The following is a 13,333-nucleotide window of genomic DNA, read 5'->3' as shown; positions in this document are numbered from 1 at the left end:
CTGGCACCCCGTGGTGGGGTTCGCGATGTTCAACTGAAACGAGCGCAAGAAAAACACGAATCAGGCTTCGCACAGGCACAGATCACATCTGCGCGCATCGGGAGGTGAAGAGCGGGGCGTACCTTCATGGCGGAGTTGCGGCGCGAGCTGGCCGGCGGCGAGCAACCCGAACGCTGGGGAGCGGCGGCGGCGGCGCGGTGGCTCGAGGGGTAGGGTTTTGGTCGGAAGATGCGTGGAGTTCGTTTTATAGGTGGAGGCGTCGCGGAGAAGTAGAGTGGGCCGTGGTGGTCCAGCCGCGGGCGCACGGGCTGATCTGGGCCGTTGTGGGTTCTGAGGAGGTTCGAAAAGATAATAGGCCTAATGTGTAAACTGCGGTGCTCCTGAACAAACACGCACACCCCAAAAAAAAAAGCCAGCCTGAACACATTTTATTAATTTTAAGGTTTAGCAGAGAATATATACAAAGAAGGTGGAGAGAGAAGAGAAAAAAGGGGAAAACTGACACTCTAAGATACATCTAGGTGGGATAACATGATTCCCCAATCAAACAGAGTTGGTTTCTGTTCCTCGTTAACACATCGACTAGACCGAAGAAAAATGTCTTCAGCCGCACGTAAGATGAATCATAAGGATTCTACCTCATTTTTGAAGATTTTTGCACTCCTTCTTTTCCAGAGACTCCAAACAATAGCCATAATTATCGTGTTGAGAATCTGGATGTTCAGCGAACACGCACCGCCTACCTCCTCTGCGGACAATTTCGAGCAGCCATATGCGCGTGGTTCCCCTATTTTTTTGTTTGTCTTCCATCTTTTTTTTCGCTTTATAAGAACTGTTCATGAATCTTAAAATCAATAATAAATGACCAGGATTTTCAAAAAAGTACTTAATTCCATAAAATGTTCATGAATTTGAAAAATATCCATAAGTTAAAAAATGTTCAGAATTTTGGAAAATTTTCACAAATTGAAAAATTGTTCATGATTTTTTAAAAAATATTCAAGAATTTCGAAAAATCATTTAAAAATTTCAACAGAATACATCATAAAAATCAAATCACTAATTCAAAAATGATCATGAATTTTAAAAATGTTTGTCAAAACAAAAAAAGTTTGTTAATTTCATATTAAAAAAATGGTCATCGGTTCAAAAAAAGTTCGATGATTCAAAAACTGTTCATTGAGTTTAAAAAATGCACACTAATTCAAATTGTTTTTGGGAATTTGTAAAAAATGTTCATAAATTCAAAAAATATTAACGACTTGAAAAATGTTCGTGAATTTTAAAACTATTGACGATTTCAAAAATGTTCACAAATTCGAAAAATGTTCATGATATAAAAAATGTTCGAGAATTTGAGAAGATAAAGGAAAAAAGGAAAAAGATAAAAGAAAGAAAAAACCAGAAAAAAAGAAAAAATGGTTCAGGGCCCAAAACTGGCAAAAAAACACAATGGGCTGATCCGCACATAGGACATGGCTCATGAGAGGGTGCACACTAGGTCACTTTTCTAGCAACCTATGAGCAGGAATCGCCTATAATATGGGCTTATGTCTGTTTGCATTGACACAAAATTAAATTAGGCTCTATTGTTGTTTTTCTAGGGTTTACCTTTCCCTCCGGCGATTTCCATCGAAATCCACCACATCCTGTAGTTTGACCTTGACGGTGGTTTTCCCAGAGGGCGATCGTCTTGTTGGGGCGAAAGGCTTAGGTCAACCTATGCATGGCAGATCCATCATTGCTATGCGGCAACGTTGGCGCAAGGCGCAGGGGAGAGGATACAAAGGTGACTCACACCTACCGAAGTGTCCAACTTTTTGTGTGGTTGAGTTTCGTTCTTAGCTACAGTTAAGTCTTATATGCAATTGAAGAAATCAACTGCAAAAAAAAGTAGAAAGGCAAGACTCCTGCCATATATATACGGATATACCAACCTTGTGCAACATAGGAGAAGCATGATATGTCTAGAACATTGAGCTTCTTTATATAATAATAATAATGATGATGATAACAACAATAATAATACTTAATAATAATAATAATCATCATCTCAACATGCCCTTAAAAACATAAAGAAGCTTAAGATTTCCGAAAAGGAAAAACATAAAGAAGCTCAACTGCTTGGCCCAAAGATGTGTGCATATATTCTAATTTTCAGTTATTGCTAGGGCAGACGCGTAAGCATTGGGTGAGGCTTTGTCAGGCCCCAAGATGGAGGACTCGTACCCTTTCCTCCTTAGGGGTAACAACAACAAAAGGGAGAAGTAATCTTGTAATGTCATATGGCCACTTGGAAACCGCCCCTCGCTGAACAATGTCCGGAGAGAGGTCCTTTTAGTAGTATGGCACCCTTGTTGAGGAACGTAGTAATTTCAAAAAAATTCTACGCACACGCAAGATCATGGTGATGCATAGCAACGAGAGGGGAGAGTGTTGTCCACGTACCCTCGTAGACCGAAAGCGGAAGCGTTAGCACAACGCGGTTGATGTAGTCATACGTCTTCACGATCCAACCGATCCAAGTACCGAACGTACGGCACCTCCGAGTTCAGCACACGTTCAGCTCGATGATGTCCCTCGAACTCCGATCCAGCCGAGCTTTGAGGGAGAGTTCCGTCAGCACGACGGCGTGGTGACGATGATGATGTTCTACCGACGCAGGGCTTCGCCTAAGCACCGCTACGATATTATCGAGGTGGACTATGGTGGAGGGGGGCACCGAACACGGCTAAGAGATCAAGAGATCAATTGTTGTGTCTATGGGGTGCCCCCTGCCCCCGTATATAAAGGAGCAAGGGGGGAGGCGGCCGGCCAAGGAGGAGGGCGCGCCAAGGGGGGAGTCCTACTCCCACCGGGAGTAGGACTCCTCCTTTCCTTGTTGGAGTAGGAGAGAAGGAAAGAGGAGGAGAGGGAGAAGGAAAAGGGGGCTGCACCCCTTGTCCAATTCGGACCAGAGGGGGGGGGGGTGCGCGCCTCCTTCCTTTTGGCCTCTCTCCTCTATTCCCGTATGGCCCAATAAGGCCCAATACTTCTCCCCGGCGAATTCCCGTAACTCTCCGGTACTCCGATAAATACCCGAATCACTCGGAACCTTTCCGAAGTCCGAATATAGTCGTCCAATATATCGATCTTTACGTCTCGGCCATTTCGAGACTCCTCGTCATGTCCCCGATCTCATCCGGGACTCCGAACTACCTTCGGTACATCAAAACACATAAACTCATAATATAACCGTCATCGAACTTTAAGCGTGCAGACCCTACGGGTTCGAGAACTATGTAGACATGACCGAGACACGTCTCCGGTCAATAACCAATAGCGGAACCTGGATGCTCATATTGGCTCCCACATATTCTACGAAGATTTTTATCGGTCAGACCGCATAACAACATACGTTGTTCCCTTTGTCATCGGTATGTTACTTGCCCGAGATTCGATCGTCGGTATCTCAATACCTAGTTCAATCTCGTTACCGGCAAGTCTCTTTACTCGTTCTGTAATACATCATCCCACAACTAACTCATTAGTTACAATGCTTGCAAGGCTTATAGTGATGTGCATTACTGAGTGGGCCCAGAGATACCTCTCCGACAATCAGAGTGACAAATCCTAATCTCGAAATACGCCAACCCAACAAGTACCTTTGGAAGCACCTGTAGAGCACCTTTATAATCACCCAGTTACGTTGTGACGTTTGGTAGCACACAAAGTGTTCCTCCGGTAAACGGGAGTTGCATAATCTCATAGTCATAGGAACATGTATAAGTCATGAAGAAAGTAATAGCAGAATACTAAACGATCGTGTGCTAAGCTAACGGAATGGGTCAAGTCAATCACATCATTCTCCTAATGATATGATCCCGTTAATCAAATGACAACTCATGTCTATGGTTAGGAAACATAACCATCTTTGATCAACGAGCTAGTCAAGTAGAGGCATACTAGTGACACGCTGTTTGTCTATGTATTCACACATGTATCATGTTTCCGGTTAATACAATTCTAGCATGAATAATAAACATTTATCATGATATAAGGAAATAAATAATAACTTTTATTATTGCCTCTAGGGCATATTTCCTTCAACCCTCTATGTCAATCCTCGACTCGACACTAGGGAGATGGCTAAATCTCCCACACACACCTTCACATCAAATTATCATCCTGTAAGTTTCATTCACCCCATGAATCATACCTTCATTATATCGCCCATTTATTGGAATCGACTTTGTCGGGAGGCCCCGATCTATCGTATCCTCGCGTGAGGCCTCCTGAAATGCTCCAGATCTAGAGAACACATCTCTATAATTCAAAGCTGCTTGAGACATTGGCTGGATAATCTTATGCGGCCCTCGACGGAACATCCTTCCCCACTTGTGTAGCAGGCCGATTTTCACTTTTTTTATTGCTCTTTTTTCTTTTTGTTTTCTCTTGTGTTTCCTTTGGCCATCTAAAACTCGATCTCACATGGCATGGTAAAACCAATGTGGATCCCTTGTGCAAACCATGGCACTACACATAGTATAAAGCCAAAGTCATAGCCCATGCGAAAATAATTATCTCCCTATTAAAGAGCCTCTTGTATATTCCACCATTACAAAGGAACTCCTTTTTCTACCACTTGGAAATTCCAAGAACACCCCAATACGCAGAAAATGGGACTCCATAGTTCAACTATTTCTGTGGTAAATTTATTTTCTTTTATGCCCAAAATCTTAGAAAGGATGAAAACCTAATTTCCGCTCCTGCCGTGTAGATGAGACTTAGGCATCTTGTCTTTAGTCACCTTGGATACCTGCACATAGGTGCCATGTGTTGGGGAACGTAGTAATTTCAAAAAAAATCCTACGCACACGCAAGATCATGGTGATGCATAGCAACGAGAGGGGAGAGTGTTGTCTACGTACCCTCGTAGACCGTAAGCGGAAGCGTTATGACAACGCGGTTGCTGTAGTCGTACATCTTCACGATCGACCGATCCTAGCACCGAAACTACGGCACCTCCGCGATCTGCACACGTTCGGCTCGGTGACGTCCCACGAACTCACGATCCAGCAGAGTGTCGAGGGAGAGCTTCGTCAGCACGACGCCGTGATGACGGTGATGATGAAGTTACCAGCGCAGAGCTTCGCCTAAGCACTACAACGATATGACCGAGGTGGATTATGGTGGAAGGGGGCACCGCACACGGCTAAGAACAATGTCTGTTGTATGTTCTAGGGTGCCTCCCTGCCCCCGTATATAAAGGAGCAAGGGGGAGGCCGGCCGGCCCTTGGGGCGCGCCAAGGAGGGGGAGGAGTCCTCCTAGTAGGAGTAGGACTCCCCCTTTCCTAGTCCAACTAGGAGGAGGAAGGGGGAAGGAAGGAGAGGGAGAGAGGGAGGAAAGAGGGGGCGCCGCCCCCCTCCTTGTCCAATTCGGACTCCTCAGGGGGGGGGGGGCGGCCAGCCCATGGCTCCCTCCTATCTCTCTCGCAAGGCCCATGTTGGCCCATTAGTTCCCCCGGGGGTTCCGATAACCCCTCGGCACTCCGATAATTATCCGGTAACCCCCGTAACACTTCCGGTGTCCGAATATAGTCGTCCAATATATCAATCTTTATGTCTCGACCATTTCGAGACTCCTCATCATGTCCGTGATCATATCCGAGACTCCGAACTATCTTCGGTACATCAAAACACATAAACTCATAATACCGATCGCCACCGAACGTTAAGCGTGCGGACCCTACGGGTTCGAGAACTATGTAGACATGACCGAGACACGTCTCCGGCCAATAACCAATAGTGGAACCTGGATGCTCATATTGGTTCCTACATATTCTACGAAGATCTTTATCGGTCAAACCGCATAACAATATACGTTGTTCCCTTTGTCATCGGTATGTTACTTGCCCGAGATTCGATCGTCGGTATCTCAATACCTAGTTCAATCTCGTTACCGGCAAGTCTCTTTACTCGTTCCGTAATGTATCATCTCGCAACTAACTCATTAGTTACATTGCCTGCAAGGCTTATAGTGATGTGCATTACCGAGAGGGCCCAGAGATACCTCTTCGATAATCGGAGTGACAAATCCTAATCTTGATCTATGCCAACTCAACAAGTACCATCGGAGACACCTGTAGAGCACATTTATAATCACCCAGTTACGTTGTGACGTTTGGTAGCACACAAAGTGTTCCTCCGGTATTCGGGAGTTGCATAATCTCATAGTCATAGGAACATGTATAAGTCATGAAGAAAGCAATAGCAATATACTAAACGATCAAGTGCTAAGCTAACGGAATGGGTCAAGTCAATCACATCATTCTCTAATGATGTGATCCCGTTAATCAAATGACAACTCATGTCTATGGCTTGGAAACTTAACCATCTTTGATTCAACGAGCTAGTCAAGTAGAGGCATACTAGTGACACTTTGTTTGTCTATGTATTCACACATGTACTAAGTTTCCGGTTAATACAATTCTAGCATGAATAATAAACATTTATCATGATATAAGGAAATATAAATAACAACTTTATTATTGCTTCTAGGGCATATTTCCTTCAGTCTCCCACTTGCACTAGAGTCAATAATCTAGATTACACAGTAATGATTCTAACACCCATGGAGTCTTGGTGCTGATCATGTTTTGCTCGTGAGAGAGGCTTAGTCAACGGGTCTGCAACATTCAGATCCGTATGTATCTTGCAAATCTCTATGTCTCCCTCCTTGACTTGATCGCGGATGGAATTGAAGCGTCTCTTGATGTGCTTGGTTCTCTTGTGAAATCTGGATTCCTTTGCCAAGGCAATCGCACCAGTATTGTCACAAAAGATTTTCACTGGACCCGATGCACTAGGTATGACACCTAGATCGGATATGAACTCCTTCATCCAGACTCCTTCATTTGCTGCTTCCGAAGCAGCTATGTACTCCGCTTCACACGTAGATCCCGCCACGACTCTTTGCTTAGAACTGCTCCAACTGACAGCTCCACCGTTCAATATAAACACATATCCGATTTGTGACTTAGAGTCATCCGGATCAGTGTCAAAGCTTGCATCGACGTAACCATTTACGACGAGCTCTTTGTCACCTCCATAAACGAGAAACATATCCTTAGTCCTTTTCAGGTATTTCAGGATGTTCTTGACCGCTGTCCAATGATCCACTCATGGATTACTTTGGTACCTCCCTGCTAAACTAATAGCAAGGCACACATCAGGTCTGGTACACAACGTTGCATACATGATAGAGCCTATGGCTGAAGCATAGGGAACACCTTTCATTTTCTCTCTATCTTCTGCAGTGGTCGGGCATTGAGTCTGACTCAACTTCACACCTTGTAACACAGGCAAGAACCCTTTCTTTGCTTGATCCATTTTGAACTTCTTCAAAACTTTATCAAGGTATGTGCTTTGTGAAAGTCCAATTAAACGTCTTGATCTATCTCTATAGATCTTGATGCCTAATATATAAGCAGCTTCAGCGAGGTCTTTCATTGAAAAACTCTTATTCAGGTATCCTTTTATGCTATCCAGAAATTCTATATCATCTCCAATCAACAATATGTCATCCACATATAATATTAGAAATGCTACAGAGCTCCCACTCACTTTCTTGTAAATACAGGCTTCTCCAAAAGTCTGTATAAAACCATATGCTTTGATCACACTATCAAAACGTTTATTCCAACTCCGAGATGCTTGCACCAGTCCATAAATGGATCGCTGGAGCTTGCACACTTTGTTAGCATCCTTTGGATCGATAAAACCTTCAGGTTGCATCATATACAACTCTTCTTCCAGAAAACCATTCAGGAATGCAGTCTTTACATCCATTTGCCAAATTTCATAATCATAAAATGCGGCAATTGCTAACATGATTCAGACGGACTTAAGCATCGCTATGGGTGAGAAGGTCTCATCCTAGTCAACTCCTTGAACTTGTCGAAAACCTTTCGCAACAAGTCGAGCTTTGTAGACAGTAACATTATCGTCAGCGTCTGTCTTCTTCTTAAAGATCCATTTATTCTCGATGGCTTGCCGATCATCGGGCAAGTCAGCCAAAGTCCACACTTTGTTCTCATACATGGATCCCATCTCAGATTTCATGGCCTCAAGCCATTTTGCGGAATCTGGGCTCATCATCGCTTCCTCATAATTCGTAGGTTCGTCATGGTCAAGTAACATGACCTCCAGAACAGGATTCTCGTACCACTCTGGTGCGGATCTTACTCTGGTTGACCTACGGGGTTCGGTAGTGACTTGATCTGAAGTTTCATGATCATCATCATTAGCTTCCTCACTAATTGGTGTAGGAGTCATTGGAACAGATTTCTGTGATGAACTACTTTCCAATAAGGGAGCAGGTACAGTTACCTCATCAAGTTCTACTTTCCTCCCACTCACTTCTTTCGAGAGAAACTCCTTCTCTAGAAAGGATCCATTCTTAGCAACGAAAGTCTTGCCTTCGGATCTGTAATAGGAGGTGTACCCAACAGTCTCCTTTGGGTATCCTTTGAAGACACATTTCTCCGATTTGGGTTCGAGCTTATCAGGTTGAAGCTTTTTCACATAAGCATCGCAGCCCCAAACTTTAAGAAACGACAACTTTGGTTTCTTGCCAAACCACAGTTCATAAGGTGTTGTCTCAACGGATTTAGATGGTGCCCTATTTAACGTGAATGCAGCCGTCTCTAAAGCATAACCCCAAAACGATAGCGGTAAATCAGTAAGAGACATCATAGATCGCACCATATCTAGTAAAGTACGATTACGATGTTCGGACACACCATTACGTTGTGGTGTTCCGGGTGGCGTGAGTTGCGAAACTATTCTGCATTGTTTCAAATGAAGACCAAACTCGTAACTCAAATATTCTTCTCCACGATCAGATCGTAGAAACTTTATTTTCTTGTTATGATGATTTTCCACTTCACTATGAAATTCTTTGAACTTTTCAAATTTTTCAGACTTATGTTTCATCAAGTAGATATACCCATATCTGCTCAAATCATCTGTGAAGGTGAGAAAATAACGATACCCGCCGCGAGCCTCAACATTCATCGGACCACATACATCAGTATGTATGATTTCCAACAAATCTGTTGCTTGCTCCATTGTTCCGAAGAACGGCGTTTTAGTCATCTTGCCCATGAGGCTTGGTTCGCAAGTACCAAGTGATTCATAATCAAGTGATTCCAAAAGTCCATCAGAATGGCGTTTCTTCATGCGCTTTACACCAATATGACCTAAACGGCAGTGCCACAAATATGTTGCACTATCATTATCAACTCTGCATCTTTTGGATTCAATATTATGAATATGTGTGTCACTACTATCGAGATTCAACAAAAATAGACCACTCTTCAAGGGTGCATGACCATAAAAGATATTACTCATATAAATAGAACAACAATTATTCTTTGATTTAAATGAATAACCGTCTCGCATCAAACAAGATCCAGATATAATGTTCATGCTCAACGCCGGCACCAAATAACAATTATTCAGGTCTAAAACTTATCCCGAAGGTAGATGTAGAGGTAGCGTGCCGACGGCGATCACATCGACTTTGGAACCATTTCCCACACGCAGCGTCACCTCGTCCTTAGCCAATCTTCGCTTAATCCGTAGTCCCTGTTTCGAGTTGCAAATATTAGCAACAGAACCAGTATCAAATACCCAGGCACTACTGCGAGCATTAGTAAGGTACACATCAATAACATGTATATCACATATACCTTTGTTCACCTTGCCATCCTTCTTATCCGCCAAATACTTGGGGCAGTTCCGCTTCCAGTGACCAGTCCCTTTGCAGTAGAAGCACTCAGTCTCAGGCTTAGGTCCAGACTTGGGCTTCTTCACTTGAGCATCAACTTGTTTGCCGTTCTTCTTGAAGTTCCCCTTCTTCCCTTACCCTTTTTCTTGAAATTGGTGGTCTTGTTGACCATCAACACTTGATGCTCCTTCTTGATTTCTACCTCTGCAGCCTTTAGCATTGCGAAGAGCTCGGGAATTGTCTTATCCATCCCTTGCATGTTATAGTTCATCACGAAGCTCTTGTAGCTTGGTGGCAGTGATTGAAGAATTCTGTCAATGACACTATCATCAAGAAGATTAACTCCCAGTTGAATCAAGTGATTGTTATACCCAGAAATTTTGAGTATATGCTCACTGACAGAACTATTCTCCTCCATCTTGTAGCTGTAGAACTTATTGGAGACTTCATATCTCTCAATCCGGGCATTTGCTTGAAATATTAACTTCAACTCCTGGAACATCTCATATGCTCCATGACGTTCAAAACATCGTTGAAGTACCGGTTCTAAGCCGTAAAGCATGGCACACTGAACTATCGAGTAGTCATCAGCTTTGCTCTGCCAGACATTCATAACATCTGGCGTTGCTCCTGCAGCGGCTTTGGCACCTAGCGGTGCTTCCAGGACGTAATTCTTCTGTGCAGCAATGAGGATAATCCTCAAGTTACGGACCTAGTTCGTGTAGTTGCTACGATCATCTTTCAACTTAGCTTTCTCTAGGAACGCATTAAAATTCAACGGAACAACAACACGGGCCATCTATCTACAACAACATAGACATGTAAAATACTATCACGTACTAAGTTCATGATAAATTAAAGTTCAATTTAATCAAATTTTTTAAGAACTCCTACTTAGATAGACATCCCTCTAATCATCTAAGTGATCACGTGATCCATATCAACTAAACCATGTCCGATCATCACGTGAGATGGAGTAGTTTTCAATGGTGAACATCACTATGTTGATCATATCTACTATATGATTCACGTTCGACCTTTCGGTCTCAGTGTTCCGAGGCCATATCTGCATATGCTAGGCTCGTCAAGTTTAACCCGAGTATTTTGCGTGTGCAAAACTGGCTTGCACCCGTTGTATGTGAACGTAGAGCTTATCACACCCGATCATCACGTGGTGTCTCGGCACGATGAACTTTCGCAACAGTGCATACTCAGGGAGAACACTTGTACCTTGAAATTTAGTGAGAGATCATCTTATAATGCTACCGTCGAACTAAGCAAAATAAGATGCATAAAGGATAAACATCACATGCAATCAATATAAGTGATATGATATGGCCATCATCATCTTGTGCCTTTGATCTCCATCTCCAAAGCACCGTCATGATCACCATCGTCACCGGCGCGACACCTTGATCTCCATCGTAGCATCGTTGTTGTCTCGCCAACTATTGCTTCTACGACTATCGCTACCGCTTAGTGATAAAGTAAAGCAATTACATGGCGATTGCATTTCATACAATAAAGCGATAACCATATGGCTCCTGCCAGTTGCCGATAACTTCGTTACAAAACATGATCATCTCATACAATAAAATTTAGCATCATGTCTTGACCATATCACATCACAACATGCCCTGCAAAAACAAGTTAGACATCCTCTACTTTGTTGTTGCAAGTTTTACGTGGCTGCTATGGGCTGAGCAAGAACCGTTCTTACCTACGCATCAAAACCACAACGATTTTTCGTCAAGTATGTGCTGTTTTAACCTTCAACAAGGACCGGGCGTAGCCACACTCGATTCAACTAAAGTTGGAGAAACTGACACCCGCCAGCCACCTGTGTGCGAAGCACGTCGGTAGAACCAGTCTCGCGTAAGCGTACGCGTAATGTCGGTCCGAGCCGCTTCATCCAACAATACCGCCGAATCAAAGTATGACATGCCGTTCTTCTTGAAGTTCCCCTTCTTCCTTTGCCCTTTTTCTTGAAACTAGTGGTCTTGTTAACCATCAAAACTTGATGCTCCTTCTTGATTTCTACCTCCGCAACCTTTAGCATCGCGAAGAGCTCGGGAATTGTCTTATCCATCCCTTGCATATTATAGTTCATCACGAAGCTTTTGTAGCTTGGTGGCAGTGATTGAAGAACTCTGTCAATGACACTATCATCAGGAAGATTAACTCCCAGTTGAGTCAAGTGGTTGTGGTACCCAGACATTCTGAGTATATGTTCACTGACATAACTATTCTCCTCCATCTTGCAGCTATATAACTTATTGGAGACTTCATATCTCTCAATTCGGGCATTTGCTTGAAATATTAACTTCAACTCCTGGAACATCTCATATGCTCCATGACGATCAAAACGTCGCTGAAGTCCTGATTCTAAGCTGTAAAACATGGCACACTGAACTATCGAGTAGTCATCAGCTTTGCTCTGCCAGACGTTCATAACGTCCGGAGTTGCTCCTGTAGCGGGTCTTGCACCTAGCGGTGCTTCCAGGACGTAATTCTTCTATGCGGCAATGAGGATAATCCTCAAGTTACGGACCCAGTCCGTGTAATTGGTACCATCATCTTTCAACTTAGCTTTCTCTAGGAACGCATTACAATTCAAAGAAACGGTAGCACGGGCCATTGATCTACAACAACATAGACATGCAAAATACTATCAGGTACTAAGTTCATGATAAATTAAAGTTCAATTAATCATATTACTTAAGAACTCCCACTTAGATAGACATCCCTCTAGTCATCTAAATGATCACGTGATCCATATCAACTAAACCATGTTCGATCATCACGTGAGATGGAGTAGTTTTCAATGGTGAACATCACTATGTTGATCATATCTACTATATGATTCACGCTCGACCTTTCGGTCTCAGTGTTCCGAGGCCATATCTACATATGCTAGGCTCGTCAAGTTTAACCCGAGTATTCTGCGTGTGCAAAACTGGCTTGCACCTGTTGTATGTGAACATAGAGCTTATCACACCCGATCATCACGTGGTGTCTCGGCATGACGAACTGTAGCAACGGTGCATACTCAGGGAGAACACATATACCTTGAAATTTAGTGAGAGATCATCTTATAATGGTACCGCCGTACTAAGCAAAATAAGATGCATAAAGGATAAACATCACATGCAATCATAATATGTGACATGATATGGCCATCATCATCTTGTGCCTTTGATCTCCATCTCCAAAGCACCGTCATGATCACCATCGTCACCGGCTTGACACCTTGATCTCCATCATAGCATCGTTGTCGTCTCGCCAACTATTGCTTATACGACTATCGCTACCGCTTAGTGATAAAGTAAAGCAATTACATGGCGATTGCATTTCATACAATAAAGCGACAACCATAAGGCTCCTGCTAGTTGCCGATAACGGTTTACAAAACATGATCATCTCATACAACAATTTATATCGCATCATGTCTTGACCATATCACATCACAACATGCCCTGCAAAAACAAGTTAGACATCCTCTACTTTGTTGTTGCAAGTTTTACGTGGCTGCTACGGGCTTCTAGCAAGAACCATTCTTAC

Source organism: Triticum aestivum, chromosome 2D (genome assembly GCF_018294505.1).
Source record: "Triticum aestivum cultivar Chinese Spring chromosome 2D, IWGSC CS RefSeq v2.1, whole genome shotgun sequence".
NCBI classification, from domain to species: domain Eukaryota; kingdom Viridiplantae; phylum Streptophyta; class Magnoliopsida; order Poales; family Poaceae; genus Triticum; species Triticum aestivum.
The sequence above is the reverse complement of the archived record's forward strand: the minus strand, read 5'-3'. Positions refer to the sequence as shown.